The 17,108-nt window shown below is 40.0% G+C and overlaps 1 protein-coding gene and 1 pseudogene across 1 annotated transcript in view; one reads left to right on the forward strand and one right to left on the reverse strand.

Moving 5' to 3' along the window:
* Positions 1-6,881, forward strand: part of LOC127650389 (NACHT, LRR and PYD domains-containing protein 12-like) — a 201,273-nt pseudogene extending 194,392 nt beyond the window's left edge.
* Positions 1-17,108, reverse strand: part of LOC127650380 (NACHT, LRR and PYD domains-containing protein 3-like) — a 1,539,373-nt gene that overhangs the window by 1,087,860 nt on the left and 434,405 nt on the right. The window lies entirely within an intron of this gene.

Here is a 17,108-nt window from a genome sequence, read left to right on the forward strand (position 1 = left end):
AGTTCCTATTCTTTCAGGGGGGAAAGACCCTGCGGATACCACACCTGCCCAGACTGGGGGAGGTAAAGAGTGGTGAAATACATCACATGGGCTTTTAGGTCACATGTGGAGAATTACGCAGTGGTAGATCCTACCTCATTGGGAGGGAGGAGTTGCTACAAACATAGTGACCGGGGGTTAGTGAGGACTGCCCAAGGGAGACGCGGGTCCGCTCGCAAGGGGACCATACCGCGGAAAATACACACAGGGGGATAAGTCCAAGACACATGTGGAGTACCTAGTCTCTGAAGGCCCGAGAGGACAACTGACCGTTGGGGGACCGTTGTGTACCTGTGGACCGTTCCGCCGTCGAGAGTAGTGAGACCAGATGAGCGAGAGGATTGAAGGTTGCATCCCAATTGAGTCTTTCGCGTCAGACGCCGGAACACTCTCCGATGCAGCGGCGAGCTCATCATCCAGTTTGGCAGACTGGGGAAAACCATCCCCAAATCACCTCCATCGTCAGCCGGGTCATCCTCAATCCCATGGGAAGAAGGATCGATGGTGGGGCGGCTGGAGTGGCATTCCTTCTTAGGAAAGAAAGCCGCGACCGCAACGTTGCCATGTAAGGTTCTTTGTTCTTTGCAGTGAACAAACGCTGCCTCGGTGTGATCGTGGCCCAGACACGAGGCAGCGCCTGTGACCATCAGGAGCGGGGAGAACTCGACCACATCTGCCATTCAGAGAAGGAGAAAGCCGCTGATATGCACCGTAGATCCAACAGCATACACTAATACCAGAGATGAGAGAAAACCCATTGGGACTCGCAGCTCTCTGCTCACAACTGGTCGGCTCCGAAGAAAATTTCTGAATGAACAGATACATTTCCCTCCTTATATACCCGTATGTCCGAGGGCAGGACATGCATATTCTGTCTGCCAATTTCTCATTGGCCTTTTCTCAAAGTTCAGAGATGCATAAGGCTCTTGAGAGAGACCCCAAGTGTCGCTTCTTCGACACAATGTCGAAGTGAGCGACAGACGGGGAAACTGATTTAGTCCAAATGTAAATCCAATAAACATCATCCAATAAACGATTATAAGATCAGAGAAGTCCAGAATTTCATTAGAGAAACAAACAAATCTAAATCTATAGAACCAGAATCAGAGAACCGAGAAACCAGACAGAAAAGTCACAATTGATTCATTTACAGTATTTAAAATAAACCACATTAGCTAAAATTAAGAAAACAAAATCATGAAGAAAGTTTATCATTAAAAAGATATCTAATTTGATTCATCTTTTTTTTGATTGAATTAAAGCTTTTTCATTGTCAGTAAAGATGGTTGATAATATTCTCCTGTTGAAATGATGTGTGTGTTGTGAACAGAGAGTTAAGAGTGTGTCATTGTTCTCTGCAGGTTGTATAAATGTGGTGTCACAGATGAAGGTTGTGCTGCTCTGACTTCAGCTCTGAGATCAAACCCCTCACACCTGAAAGAACTGCATCTGTCATGGAATAAACTAAGAGATTCAGGAGTGAAGCTGCTCTCTGATGTACTGACGAATCCTCACTGTAAACTGGAGAAACTGTGGTAAGATTTCATAAAACTCTCAAAACCTCCATTCTCTTTCTGTAGTAAATAATAATGATTTAACTATAATGGGAAAAAAACATCAAAAACAGAGTTCTCTCAGATAATGGAAGAGAATGTTGCTTTAATTTATCAGATTGAGTCCTAATTTTACCCCCAAAAATGAATAATCTGTCATTTACTCCCAATCATGTTTGGAGAATACTCACTACAAACTGAAGATTGTCACACGATCTGATATTCTGATATAGGGCTGAAACGATTAGTGGACATTATTGTCAACATCGGCTATAAAAAAAGTTTTAATGTAATTTAAAATGAGATCATATGAAACTCCAAAGATGACGTGTGAGAGGAGCACTTCAGCTTGAGGGGAGAGGAAGAAAACAACTCACAGTCCGGACACATTACAAACATTCCGAACAGCTTTAGGTGATGTAGAAAAATACCATAAAAGTAAATACAGAAGCAGTGTCGTAATTAAATAAAGCAGAGGTGGAGGTTAAGCATTCCGCTTAAGATAAACTTGCATGTCAGAGTGTTTTTAAAGGCGTGATTTCCCCCACAAACCACTTTAATGAAAAAAACGCCCCGCAGTCATGACTAAACCCACAGGAACGTTTTCATTGGTCATCTCAATCACAGAAAATGTTTGTTGATGAAGGTTTTTTGACTTTGCCAACGATAACGAAGCGAGATGAAAATGGCATAAAATGACGAAAATAAACTATTTAAGCAAACTTTTGATGAAAATGTGGTGAGATGAAAATGATACTGCAAAATATAAACAGAAGAATAAACATCTTGAGAATCTGTATATAGAAGAAGATATTAGACATGGATTCATATAATACATTAAATATCCACTTGAGTTGGCTGAGTTGAACGCGCTGAACACCGGCATAATGAACTGCTTCAAAACGGGGTAAATACTTAATTTAAACGCATCTGATTTATACAAGAGATTATTCACTTTCTCCCTAACATCTAGGCTACTGTCGTAACCCCTGTTACGAGAGGGAATGAGAAGTTGTGTCGGTGAAGTGACACTAGTGGTCTGTCTTGAGAGCTTCAGTTGCCTCTGAGCTTTGAGAAAAGGCCTCGAGAGAAGAGATGAGGGAAGCGGTAACCTGTAAAATGTATGACATTTTTATGTGGCGTTGGGGAAGGTTATGTGCAACCTGGCGCAAGCTGTTTCTTTGGCACGCAATATCTGGCTTGCACCAGCTTTAGCAGTTCATGTAACACGGTTCACTGTCTTGGCATTGTTGGATAGGGACCCCTAGTGTCACTTCACCGACACGATGTCGAGTGAGTGACAGAAGGGGAATGTCTAGGTTACTGTCGTAACCCCCTTTCCCTGATGGAGGGAATGAGAGGTTGTGTCCCTCTTGCCACAACACTTTACCAACCACTGTAACGGCTGAAACTTATACTCGGCTCCTCAGTGCAAAACCTGACTAAACAGTTGCACAATCCCATCCTTTTATACCTGTATGTCCGGGGGAGGGACATGCAAAGTCTGTTTGCCAATTCTCATTGGCCTTTTCTCAAAACTCAGAGGCAACTGAGGCTCTCAAGATAGACCCCTAGTGTCACTTCACCGACACAATGTCGAGTGAGTGACAGAAGGGGATCATACGGTGTAAGTTGTAGGAAAATTATAAATGTAGATGGGATCAGTTAAAGTGCCCGCATTCTCACACCAATATATGTTGGGAATTTGGTATGATGTAGATGTACGTGGTACGGGTTAAAGTGCCGCGTACCCCAGCATTATATGTAGGGAAACAGTATATGTGAGCTAGGAATTAAATTAAACAATCCTTATTCTACATTATTATGTAAGAAAAATGTATAATGGAACTAGTCAAGTTCGACAACCATTATAAATTACATAAATGACAAATAACTACATTATTTGTCTGAATAAAATTCTCCACCATTTAAACCGTAATACCGCATTGTATTGTTGTATCTGCTCACAATGTCTACTGTAAGGAATTAGCTTTAATAAGGGAATTAGGATGAATTCACTTATTGGAGTAATATTATTCTCATGGCTTATTGAAAATATAAAAAAATGTTAGGTATAGCTTTGAAACTAAATCTTTTAAAAACAGTGATGAGATTATTTATCAAAATATATCACAGTCAAATTATCTTTGAATACAGACTTTATTGCTATTCTAAACATAAAACTAATCTAACACATACAACATGAAACAGTAAAGTGACAGAATGTGAAATGAATGATCAATACGGAGTCTGTTTACAATGCCTTAAGAACCATTTATCCTTATTTAAGTCTACAGCCACAGCCAAAAGTATTGGCAGTGACAACAATTTGGTGTTTCGCAAAGTTTTCTGCTTCAGTTGTTGTGGTGTTAATTCACATTGTTTCTAGATTATTGTGCAGAGTAATCAGATGCATTTTAAATAATTGCAAAAAGCTTACTGTTGTTTTTCCGCGCTCTATATTTTTGATCATCCTTTGAAAAGTTATGAAAGTGTATTCTTTGATATTTTCTTTTGCTAACAGGTTAGAAAAAATGACATTTGTTGTGGTCTCCCATTCAAATCCATTCAAGTTTAACTATGATTCTACTTCCGCTCTGCAAACACGGATTTATGAAAAGGGTCCATACAGTTTTGTCTTGTGACATATTGAATAATAATATACTGTAAAGATTTTTTGACATAAAGAATATGAGTGTAAACATGATTTTAGTGTTACTTCTTTGTAAAGTTATAGCCAATTTTACAACTGTGTTACCATGATGATGTATGTCAACAAACCCTAATATGACTGTGAAAATTATGATTTAAACAAACTTAAAACTCAAATAATACACAAGTTTTAACAGAAGAATTAATGTAAGTGTTTTTATTAAATTATAAGCTTCACATTTCTGGATTTAAACCCTCCAAAAATTGGCCCCATTAATTTCCATTGTAAGTGCCCCACTGTAGGCCTAACTGCGATTTTCTTTGTTTTCTTAAAAAAAAAAAAAAAAAAAAAAATGTTTGTGGTAATCGACATAATGCCACAAATGCTGTTGATTGACCTTATTAGCGGAATATACATTTTAAAGGGATAGATCACCCATAAATTAAAGTTATCTCATCATTTGCGCATCCTCATGCCATCCCAGATGTGTATGACTTTCTTCCTTCTGCAGAACACAAATGAAGATTTTTAGAAGAATATTTCAGCTCTGTTGGTCCATACAATGCAATGAATGGTGATCAGATCTTTGAAGCTCAAAAAATCCCAAAGTCAGAATAAAATCCACTCCAGTGGATTAATTAATGTCTTCTGAAGTGAAATGCTAGGTGTATATGAGAAATAGGTCATTATATAAAACGTTTTAACTGTATAATTTCACTTCTGCTCAGCTCACTCAGGAGTTTGGAATACACGAAGACTCTCAAGTGACGTAAGCGAGTTGGGAAGTTCAAGAACTGAAACATGAAATATTTACAATACAGATGTGGAGGAATGTTATACAGAAGCTGAATTGGTTTTGCTATAGATTTTAAATGGTACTTGTGTGTGCTGATCCTCAACCTACTGAAAAACATTAGATTACATCTGCGAGTATCATCGCAAGAGGAAAGAATAACTTTTTACAGATTCACCATCAATTATCCTGATCTGCTCGCTGACTCAAAACACCCATTGAGTCACTCAAAATATTGTGGGTGTGCAGTGAACATTTTTTACCCTGCCAATTTCAGACCAGCTGAGAGATCCGACAATATCGACATGCCAATGTGCTTACGTCACATGAGAGGCAGCTTGAACTCGATCCTCTTGTGAACATATATACCACAGCTGGCCGGAAGTGAAAATTTGTACTAAACAAAAATATTTAAATATAATCTATTTCTTAAACATAGGGTTTTGTTTCAGAAGATATTCATTAAAAAACTGGAGTCGAACACACTTTTATGATGGCTTTTTCTTTTTGGAGCTTCAAAGATTTGGCACCTGTTTACTCATTTTATGGTCCTACAGAGCTGAAATATACTTATCTATATATAAAATCTTCATTTGTGTTCTGAAGAACAAAGAGGGTCATAAACATCTGGGATGGCATGAGGGTGAGTAAATGATGAGATAATTTTCAGTTATCATTCACTTTTTAACATCTTTATTTCCATACAATGAAAGTGATTTGTGACTGAGGCTATTATTCTGCCTAACATCTGCATTTTTATTCCACTGAAGAAAGAAAGTCATATTGGTTTGGAACAACACAATGGTGAGTAAACAGGGATGGACTGGCCATTGGGTACAATGGGTGGGCCGGTCAAAACGCTCAAGGGGGATCTTACCCCCACCCCACCAAATCTCTGTTAAACTGATGTGTGTGTTGTGAACTGAGAGAGTGAAGAGTGTGTCATTGTTCTCTGCAGGTTGAGAGATTGTAATGTCACAGATGAAGGTTGTGCTGCTCTGACTTCAGCTCTGAAATCAAACCCCTCACACCTGAAAGAACTGGATCTGTCTGATAATAAACTAAGAGATTCAGGAGTGAAGCTGCTCTCTGATCTAAAAGATGATCTGCATTATAAACTGGAGACACTGCGGTGAGTATTGATAATTTATATAATCACATATGTACTATATATGTATTTGACTGCATTAATAACAGTTTGCATTAATTAATTTTAAAAAATTAGTATCTCTCACAGATTGTGCTTATATTTTCTGAAATAGATAATGAAGTAATGTCTCATACAGCACATTTGACTTTGACTTTGTGTGTTTTAGGATTTAGATGGACGTCTCTTTGAGAACGGATTGTGGACAGTAATGATTGTGAAGAAAACAGAGACGTCACAGTCAACATAATGAACAGAGAAAAACTGACCGGACACACTGATGTGTGTAACTTTACATAATTATTCAGAACACCTGAAGTGACAGTGAAACAATGAAACCTTTTGTTTCTTCCTCAAGTGACTTTTATGGGTCATTGACAAATAAATATGTCTACATTATAAAATGGGAAATCTTTTAAAACTCCAGTTTAAATTACATGTATCAAATTTGTATAAATGTAATCTTTATAATCATATTTTTTTTGAATACTTCTTTGACATTTTAATTTTGTTTAAATAACAATAAAAGATTAAAACTGCTTATACCACATTTAAAATGTTTAATTGTTTTACTTGTTGTTTACAAGCTGTGAACAGTTCCATCACTTAGACATTTTAAGCCCCAGAAAAAAAAATGTCTTTTAATTCTGAAATGTAAAATGTTCATCATAAAAGAGGTGTGTTCAAATATTTTGTGTGTGAAATTGATTAAAGTCAACAAATTGAAGTTTTCTGCAGGTCATTTCTCGATGTCTGTAATCTGATCTAATATGGAAGTGCTGCTAGTTGTTTGTCTCCAATGTATGTACTGTAGTGAAGGAGGACAGGGTCTGAAATGTTTAATCTTATTTGTGGTGGAGAAGTGACCCCTCATCCACATTCACATTTATTCATTTGGCAGACGCTTTTATCCAAAGCGACTTACAAAAGAGGAAAACATAAGCAAATCATCTTAAGGAGACAGTGGTACAAAAGTGCCATATTACAAAGTTTCACTAGTATCAGAATAGTATTCAAAACATATACAAGTGCAAAATTTATTTATTTTATTTATTTATTTTTTGTCAGTGACTTTTGATTTTGCTCTTGGAAATGATGCACTTAAAGTGGTTTTTTGAAGACAGAGAGTGAGTCTGCTTCACGGATGGATTTGGGAAGGTCTGAACCACCAACGTGGTATGATGAAACTGTGCCCCTTTGTGTTGGTACAACAAGGTGACGTTCCTTAGCCGACCGCAGGCTTCTGGTGGGCTGGTAGTTCTGCAGAAATTATTTTATGTATGTTGGAGCATACCCAGTGACTGTTCTGTATACCAGCGTCAGAGCCAGAGAATTTAATACGTGCATCAACAGGCAGCCAGTGTAACATGTGCTCTCTTTGGTTAATTAAAGACCAGACGTGCTGCTGCATTCTGGATCATTTGCAGAGGTCTAATTGCACATGCAGGGAGGCCTGCAATGAGAGCGTTACAGTAGTCCAGTCTAGTTATGACAAGTGAATCTGTCATCTCTCTCCACTCTCACCTCTAACGGCTGTAAATACCTTCATGTACCTGTTCCTGTCTGAAACAAATGTACATTTTACATTTAATCATTTTGCAAATGCTTTTATCCAAAATGAGGAAGGATCCAACATTAGTGATTCATCTTAAGGATACAGTAACATGTGAAGTGCTGCATTACAAAGTTTCAGTTGCATCAGAAAAGTATTAGATACAGAGATTGGAGTGAAACAAGATTTTTTTAATGAGTGTATGGTCAAGTGCTCACGAAACATTTGTGTTTTAACGTCCACTACACACTTTTAAGATCAAGAGGTATTTTTATATTCTTATAAGAGATATGGAGGTTTACTTACTGAGTGACTCATACAAAAACATGTCCAGGTCATTTTCACCCCAAAATAAAAGAAAATATTAAATTATACTTGCCCAAAGAAATCGAAGCTTATGTTGGAATCATTCAGATTTATTGCATTTTGATATTATTTTTACAACAATTAAACACATTTAACCTAAATCTCATTATTGTAATGTGTCTGGAAGTTTTACTTTAGAGGTTTTTTTTCTTTATTTTTCATTATTTTATGATTCTTCTGATGAATCTCAATAGATTCTCATTACTGGAAAAAAATCCTGTTATACTATGATTGATATATTCAACAAACAAACAAAAAATATAGGTCTAAATTAAACAATTTAAACTCTACCACAGAGTATATTATTACAGTTATAATAATATAATCAAAAACTATTTTAGCCTTTTTTTTAGATTTACCCATTTCAATTGTATAATAAAATTCCATCACAATTAATTGTGTAATGTATTTAGCTAAATTAAAGTAAAATTAATATTTCAATTCAGTTTGATAACAATTTTGATGGAATTTAAATATATAAATCAGGATCATTTGTGCAGAAACATGCTATAGGACAAAAACGAATTTACATTTGGTGTATTTATTTATCAGATGCTCTTAAAAGGACAAAAAACACTTTAACTTCACATGCAAGACTGCTGCGAGCGGTTACTTTAGCGACTCATTACTGTACTTACAACTAATAAACTATATTTCCCCGTCTGTCGCTCACTTCGACATTGTATCGAAGAAGCGACACTCTGGGTCTCTCTTGAGAGCCTTATGCATCTCTGAACTTTGAGAGAATTTGCATGTCCTGCCCCTGGACATATGGGTATAAAGGGAGGGAAATGCGTCTGTTTGTTCAGAAATTTTCTTCAGAGCCGCCCGGTTGTGTGAGCAGCGAGCTGCGAGTTACAGTCGAGAGGTCTGTTTCCTCTCATCTCTAAGAATGTATGCTGTTGGGTCTACGGCGCATATCAGCGGCTTTCTCCTTCTCTGCACGGCAGTGCAGCTTTGCCCCTGGACGCTTCGACAGTGCTACTAAAAGATACATTTTTCCTAAAAGAGTATTTTCTCTAAAAGAGCAATACACAGCGGTGTTGAACGTCCTTTTCAGGTCGCATCTTTATAAAGATGCCTTTCCGCCCCTGTGTAGTTCCTGGATTCGGTCGAGTTCGCTCGTGTGTCTGGGCCGCGATCACACAGAGGCAGCGTTTGTGGATGGTTCGTGTTCTCACTGCGAGAACCTTACCATGTCAACTCCAGCCGCCCCCTGTGTTGCTCCTTCTTCCCACGGGATTGAGGACGACCCGGCTGGCGATGGAGGCGATTTGGTGATGGCAGCAGACTCAGTTTCGCCTCACGGCTAGTCTGCCTATCCTCTTGAGCCTCCTGAGCTGGATGCCACCCTTGTGGTTCAGGAACGACATCTGTGGCTGAACCTGGTCGAGATGTACAAAGTGGACAAAACATGCTTTCTCAACGTGCCTGTCTCCCAGTTCAGCCTTTTTGGTGGTTCACTTGCAGGTCCCCTCCTGGGATCTCTCAGTGGTCCTCTCGGGCCTTCAGAGATCCTCCTTCGAGCGGCTAGAATCAGTCGAACTCAAGGCCCTCTCCCTGAAGACGGCCCTCCTGATCGCGCTCGCCTCCATCAAGAGGGTCGGAGACCTGCAAGCGTTCTCTGTCAGCGAAACCTCCCTGGAGTTCGGTCCGGCAGACACTCATGTGATCCTATGACCACGACCAGGCTCCGTGCCCAAGGTTCCTATGACTCCCTTCAGAGACCAGGTAGTGAACCTGCAAACGCTGCCCTGGGAGGAGGCAGACCTTTGCGTGTCTATTTGGACTGCACGCAGAGCTTTAGACGTTCTGAGCAGCTCTTTATCTGCTTTGGTTGACAGCGGAAAGGGAACACTGTCTCCAAACAGAGGCTTTCCCACTGGGTGGTTGATGCCATAGCATTGACCTATCACACCCAGGCCGTGCCCCCCTCTTGCGGGTTTGAGCACACTCGACAAGAAATGTGGCATCCTCGTGGGCACTGGCCAAAGGCACCTCACTAGCAGACAAATGCAGAGCAGCGGGTTGGGCAACACCCAATATCTTTACGAGATTTTATAATCTCAGGGTTTCATCCCGTGTTTTCTCTGGTCCGAGCCGGTAGAACTCTGTAACGCGGTAACAACTGAACGGGTGTACCGCTTGCACCTAGCACCCTTTCCCTCCGCTGAGGCAATACCGTGCGCTTTTATCCCAGAAAATCCCACTACCCCAGCTCCCTGGATGACTCCTACCTAGCCCTCTGGTCCGTTAATTCAGCAGAGGAATTTGCTGACCAAACCCAATGCGGGTACTCAATTTACCCTGTACTGGAATAGGTGCTCCACCAGTCGAGCCCCCATGTGGACTTATGCCCCTGTGTGTATTTTCCGCGGTATGGTCCCCTTACGATCGGACCCACGTCTCCCTTGGGCGGTCCTCACTGTCCCCCGTTCACCGTGTTTGTAGCAACTCCTCCCTCCCAATGAGGTAGGATCTACCACCGCGCCACTCTCCACATGTGACCTAAAAGTCCATGTGATGTATTTCACAACTCTTTACCTCCCCCAGTCTGGGCAGGTTTGGTCTCCGCAGGGTATTTCCCTCCTGAAAGAATAGGAACTGGGAAAGAACGCCTTCCCCAATGCATGTGATAGCGTTAAGATTGCCCCAGCCGCTTTAACTCTATGCGAGAAACATAGAGAGAGAAAAGGCGTGGCTGGTGCGGCTTGCTCCCATGCTTGGCATGTCACCTTATTCCCCCCATATCGGGGCGTAAGGAACCAGAAGGTTTTGACGATTTTTTAGGGCGTTGGGGAGGGGTACGTGCAGTCTGGCACAGACTGTCGTTTTGGCATCCAAACTACCTGCCTGCACCTGTGTCAGCAGCGCACGTACATGATTCAGCGCATGGCGTGATTAAAATTTGACAATGTTGAAGTGAGCAACAGACGGGAACGTCTAGGTTACTTTTGTAACCCCCGTTCCCTGATGGAGGGAACGAGAAGTTGTGTCCAGCCACGTCGCTGAACCGAGCCACTGTTGCGGCCTGACCTCATTGTCGGCTCCTCAGACAAATTCTGAATGAACAGATGCATTTCCCTCCCTTTATACCCATATGTCCGGGAGCGGGACATGCAAATTCTGTCTGCCAATTTCTCATTGGCCTTTTCTCAAAGTTCAGAGATGCATAAGGCTCTCAAGAGAGACACCTAGTGTTGCTTCTTCGACACAATGTCTCGAACCCTCTAAGTTCCCTTACCTTCCTTTATACCCATATGTCCGGGAGCGGGACATGCAAATTCTGTCTGCCAATTTCTCATTGGCCTTTTCTCAAAGTTCAGAGATGCATAAGGCTCTCAAGAGAGACACCTAGTGTTGCTTCTTCGACACAATGTCTCGTTCCCTCCATCAGGGAACGGAGGTTACAACAGTAACCTAGACGATTTTTCATGTTTAGTCTGTGAATTGTTGAAATTTGTTTTTTGAGCACACTGCACTGAAACTAACTTTGATGAGGAACACGTCGATGAGGAAGATGAAGATTGTGCAGCGTATCAGAAAAAAACTTGACGGTTCAATTCTTTGGCTTCTATGCTTTTGTCTTGACAAAGATCCTTAAGCAAAGACGTTGTTCTTTCCTGAAGCTTGGAGACAATATCAGACAACAGACTTGATGTTTCCTGCACTGTAAAATTCACAGCAGTGAAAGTCTGTGAAGATTTCAGTTTAGCCAGAAAAAGAGCTACTCGATCTGTCATATCCTCTTCTTCCAAATCACTAATCCCACTAATGTCAGACACTTCCTTACAAGAACGCTCTTGAGCATCAAGTGCCTCAAATGTCAAACTGGGAGCCTGGTCACAGTCACACCTAGTCGAGCTGCTGGTGTTATTGTCATTATTGTGTTGAACTAGGTGCCTTCTGTGTGTTCTCATATAATTGTTAGATAATGTTGTCAATGTATTTAATTTATTTTCTTGATCTCTGCAATCCCCGTCTCGATGCGGCTCAGCTGAGGGAAGAAATGACACCGAGACCCAATGCTATCAAATCCTTCTTCCACGTTTATTGTTCAGCACTTCGTTATATGGTCCAGAAAACCCACATTCCATTGGACCCCCACCAATGAAATAGTTATTTACGCGATATGGGTATAACATATATGTTTGAGCTACGTGGGATATGTGAGGGTACAGAGACAGGAAACTCATTCCTATAGACACAGCCTTTGAAAGAGGCCTTCATTATTCCACATTGCACACTTTGATCCTGAAAGGATCAGCTTCTCAACCAACTTCAGTATTAGGTATACGTACATAATGGAGCATGGCGGTGTTATGCCTGTTTATCATCACATTCAACTTTTGCATTAGTAATTGTAGCAAACATGGGCCAAATAGTAACATAAGTAAAATGCATACAGCAATCGATATAATGGAGGACATCCAGGGCACGAACCACCAAACAAATTCAAAAAATGTCCCCATATTCCCTGATGACCGGAGTTTTCAGTTAATTCTTTATTCAACTTATCCATTTCCTTTAATACTTTCTTGAACTCACCATCATCGTCAGTGTGACCCGGGATGTATGTACAGCATTTGTCACCAAACATTTTACATACTTCTCCATCTTTAGCCAAGAGGTAATCCAAAGCCATACGATTTTGTTTAGTTATTTCACTTGTGGCATGTAATTGTTCTTTCACCAAATCGAAGGTCCGTTTATTTTTATTGAAGAAACGTTGCTGATTATAATATAGGTAATTGATCCATTCAGTGTTTTTATTTGGGTTTATCCATCAAAAGAAGTATTCAAATCCACTAGCGATTTAGTTTCGGGCTTTGAACTGGTTTGGAATACCTCTAGGCTGTCCAACACTCTAGATCTACTTCAGGGTCACTTGAGGTATCAACTTCTAGGTACCTTCGTATCCAGGTATTTACCTGTACCTTCATAACAGAAACATCTTCCTGTAACATTACCATAAAACATAAACCATCAAATGGTGTGGGGGTGCGATAAGAAGTTTTGAATCATTACCATTTGAGTGGATAAACCGATGCTTTGATGTGAATAAGTTTCTTCAGCCTTGATCCACCTCACCTGAGAATAGTATTTGAGCTGAAACAATTTTTTATGTATGAAGTTTTGTTACCCGTATCTGAGAATTTTTAACATTCAGTCATTCTGAACTTGGCCCAGGAAACCAGCTTGGGTGGACTGGCACCTGGCACTGGCCAGTTTGTACATTGGGAATTGTCCAGCATAGTTTTGTTAACATGTCCACGGCCCCTGTAAAGTAAACAGCCAAAAGGACACATTGACTCATTCCGAAGCACTGATATGGCATCATGGTCAGTTCAAGTTTGAGTTGTTTTGTTGGTTCCGGCTAGTGGCAGATTGATTATATAGTTTAAACATGGAGGCCTCCTTTTAATCAGCTCTTCCTGATGAGTTAAACATGTTGATGTATTTATTGGCACAGGGATGACGTAAGAAATCGATGCTGGTGATCTAGAACACACTATACATTGTTTACCTCCAGCGGTGTAGTTCATCCACAACCACCATACATTGTTTATGGGAATTGGAATTACACTTGTGACTCCCCGCTGTTGTGTTAACACTGAACGGGTATAGGCAAGCATAATCGCCTGACATATGCAGAGCGTCAGTTTGAATGTTTTCATGTTGACTATTCCGGGTCCCTCCTCAGGTCCTCCTAATTCACAGATTCCCGGTTGGGCACTGGCGCTGAGTGTTCAGCTCCTCCAGTGCTTTCACCGTTCACCTTGAATCAGTAAGGCCCTCCTCTAGAGCAAGCTTCACACAGCTTGCATAGATCCACTGCGGTTGAAGGTCAGTCAGCACCCCCGTTCTGGTCAACGCCAGTACAGTAGTTGGGCCCAAATACTTTGGTTCACCTAACTTTATTGGCTTCAGACACTTCACCAGAACCTGCTGATTTGGAACAAATGGATGAGTAAGGCTTTCTGCAGGCAGAGAGAAAGAGAGAGAGAGAGAGAGAGAGAGAGACATCACCATTTATGCCATTTAATGTCTTAATGAGTGAATCCACATATTCTTCAATCACCACCTTCGTGTCATCTGTGGAGAGAAAGCGAGCGCAGCCTTTTTCCCAAGGGGTTGGGAAAGGCTTACCCATTAGTATTTCAACTGGAGATAATTTAACAACAGAGGATGGTGACATACTGAGTTCAGTCAACACAGACGGTAGAACATCAAAACATGTTCTTCAATCGTTCTTTTAATGTTCAATTACTCTGTTAAACCATGCCTGCCGACTGTGGGTGATAGGGTATGTTGAAATGCCAATTTATGTTCAATTCCTTTGCGAGTAGTTGCGTAACTTTGGACGTGAACGGAGTGCCATTGTCACTCTCAATAATGGTTGGAATGCCGAATCTTGGTATTATTTCTTTTGCCAGAATTTCTAAATTCCTGGGGCATTCTGTTACTGTTGGCCTCCATATGTGAATGCAAACAGCGGCTGCGTAACAGGCATGACTGACACTGAAGAATGCAGACCACAAATTAATAATAGTAAAATGAGTGTGGTCTGCTGGAATTTAGTTAACAGTTGTGCACACATCCGGCACCACTGGTGACAATGGCATACATGTTTTTGCAACTCTTGCGTTAATCGCCATGTATTATTAGCTTTCTTCATAGGATTAATTGGTGTTTTATATGATGAGTGAATGGGTTTCAAAATACCTTGTTTCAGACAATGTATTAATACCTTTTAATACTTTTTTTTGACAGACAAGTTAGAGCAGAGTTTGGCAACATATGGTCTTACGTCAATGAGGCCCGCCTCATCTTTGTGGGCAGCCCATAGCGCTGGGTCGACGTTGAGCATTTCCTGTTTTGCAGAAGAAGTGTTGACAGACGTTGAGCTGCAAACTTCTCTGCAATGTCCTCTATACACAGACTGGCAATATACTGAGGGAACCAGAAATTGTAATGAGTTAGAATCAAAAGTAATTTTTGCCCCAATTTTATGCATCTGATTACAGGCCAGTAGGCAGAACGGAGAGTCAGGCAAAATTAAAAAATAATGCATTTTAAACAAGTTTAGGTTATCTATAGATGTTATGGGTCATTTTGGTGTCATAGGACACTTCACAGGAATGCCATTAATTCCCACAGAGTTTAGAGTGCGTCCCGTAATAGAGCCCTCATAGCAATTTGCTGTTAATGAACTTTTAGATGCAGCAGTATCGATGATAAAGGTATGCGGTTTTTATATAGTAATTATTTGCATATAGCCAGCGTCTCTGACAATGTTAGTGAAGCGATTTTATATCCGTTTGGGCACTGGATCAAATTAAATGCATATGTTGTACCCTCGCTCGTATCTTTCTGTGGCAGGGCGGAGAGAGGGGCCGGGTCGTGCTCCTACACACCCGGTCCTGTATTAGGCTTATCAAGCCTCCGAGAGGGATAAAGGCCTACTGCAGAGGATGGTGCAGGAGAGAGAGAGATCAATTTTTAAACAGTATTTAACACAGTGTTGCCGTTCTCAACAAAAAATAAAGAGAATAAATGAGTAATTTTCAGTAAGTGATGTTTCCCAACATTGTGCAAAACGGTTTCAGATGTTTATGTCAAACAAATAGAGAAACACGATATCCAAATGTTGAGAGATTTTATTTGACTATAAATTAATAATGAGGAAGTCACCTGCTTCTCACCTGAACACTCACCTTGATCCAAATGTTACTAGATCGGCTACAAGTTATCAATATCTTCAACATTTTCCATCAAGTACATGTAAGTTCCTGCATAAATGACAATAAACATTACTAGTAAACACTTTGAAGCTCAGTTTTCCTCGTGAAAATAATCTTCTTATTCTGGCGAAAACACAATTTGTCTTTCGCTTTCATGTGATCGCGTCAGCAGATTCAGTTCTGTTTTGTTGAGTTTTTCGATCATGTGAGAAACAGCGTCAGTATTTTTGGAGAGGGGGTAAAAATCTTGAAATTGCTCTCACTAGTTACCTGCACCTCTCTTGCGATCTTAAATCCTGTTTAAATATTTGTTAAGGGCTTATACATTAGATAAAGCATGCCATATTGTACTGAGCCTCTGTAACTGAATATGGAAACACCATAATGATTTTAATCTAAAACTTTTCTCAAATCTAGCCAACTGAATGTTATATTAACGTTCAAAGGATTGTACCTGGGTATCTTGTTACTAGATAGACTGGCATATGTCATGATAAGCCATACACCATATCAATAAGCAAAAAGCAAAAAATACTTTTTCTAAACAAAACATTATTGAGAGAAACGGCGCCCCAGTTTTTGTTGTATGGAGAGATATATTATATATATATATATATATATATATATATACTAACTATTTATTTATTATTTTGAATAAACAATAATGCTAATGTATAATCATCGAAATGAGAAATTGATCTTTGATAGTAAACGTTGTTTACAGGAACTATTTCTCCTTCAGCTCATCTAAACACGAGCAGATATGAACGTAATCAAATGAAAATAATACAGAACCTTCTGCAGTATCATTAATTTAGTTATAAATTAAAGTTATACAACATAACTAATTACCAGATGAATAGTTATCAATCAATCACACGTGAATCATCATAAACTTACATAATACACTTCAAATACGGTTAAAACTCCGTAAAATGCAACACTCGAACCGGAGGACCTGTTGCTAGTGCACCTGTTGAGGTCAGGAGAGTGAGATTTACTCACCAGCTGACTTCCGTTACATTATACTATACTATAATACTATGTAAGGAATTGCAACTTCTGCTAAATCTTATCAAAATAAATGTCCTACAGTAAAAAGTCTCTTATTGGGAGCCTTTTATACTTAAATGAGGAGTATGAACTTAAAAAATGTAGTAGGTCTAAACAAAATTAATATGTTTCTGTAAGGGACTTTAATTATTCATTATGAAGGTAGGTGGGTTGAATGCTAATCCATCATGGGGCTCCGATAAGAAC

Source organism: Xyrauchen texanus, chromosome 10 (assembly GCF_025860055.1).
Source record: "Xyrauchen texanus isolate HMW12.3.18 chromosome 10, RBS_HiC_50CHRs, whole genome shotgun sequence".
NCBI lineage: Eukaryota > Metazoa > Chordata > Actinopteri > Cypriniformes > Catostomidae > Xyrauchen > Xyrauchen texanus.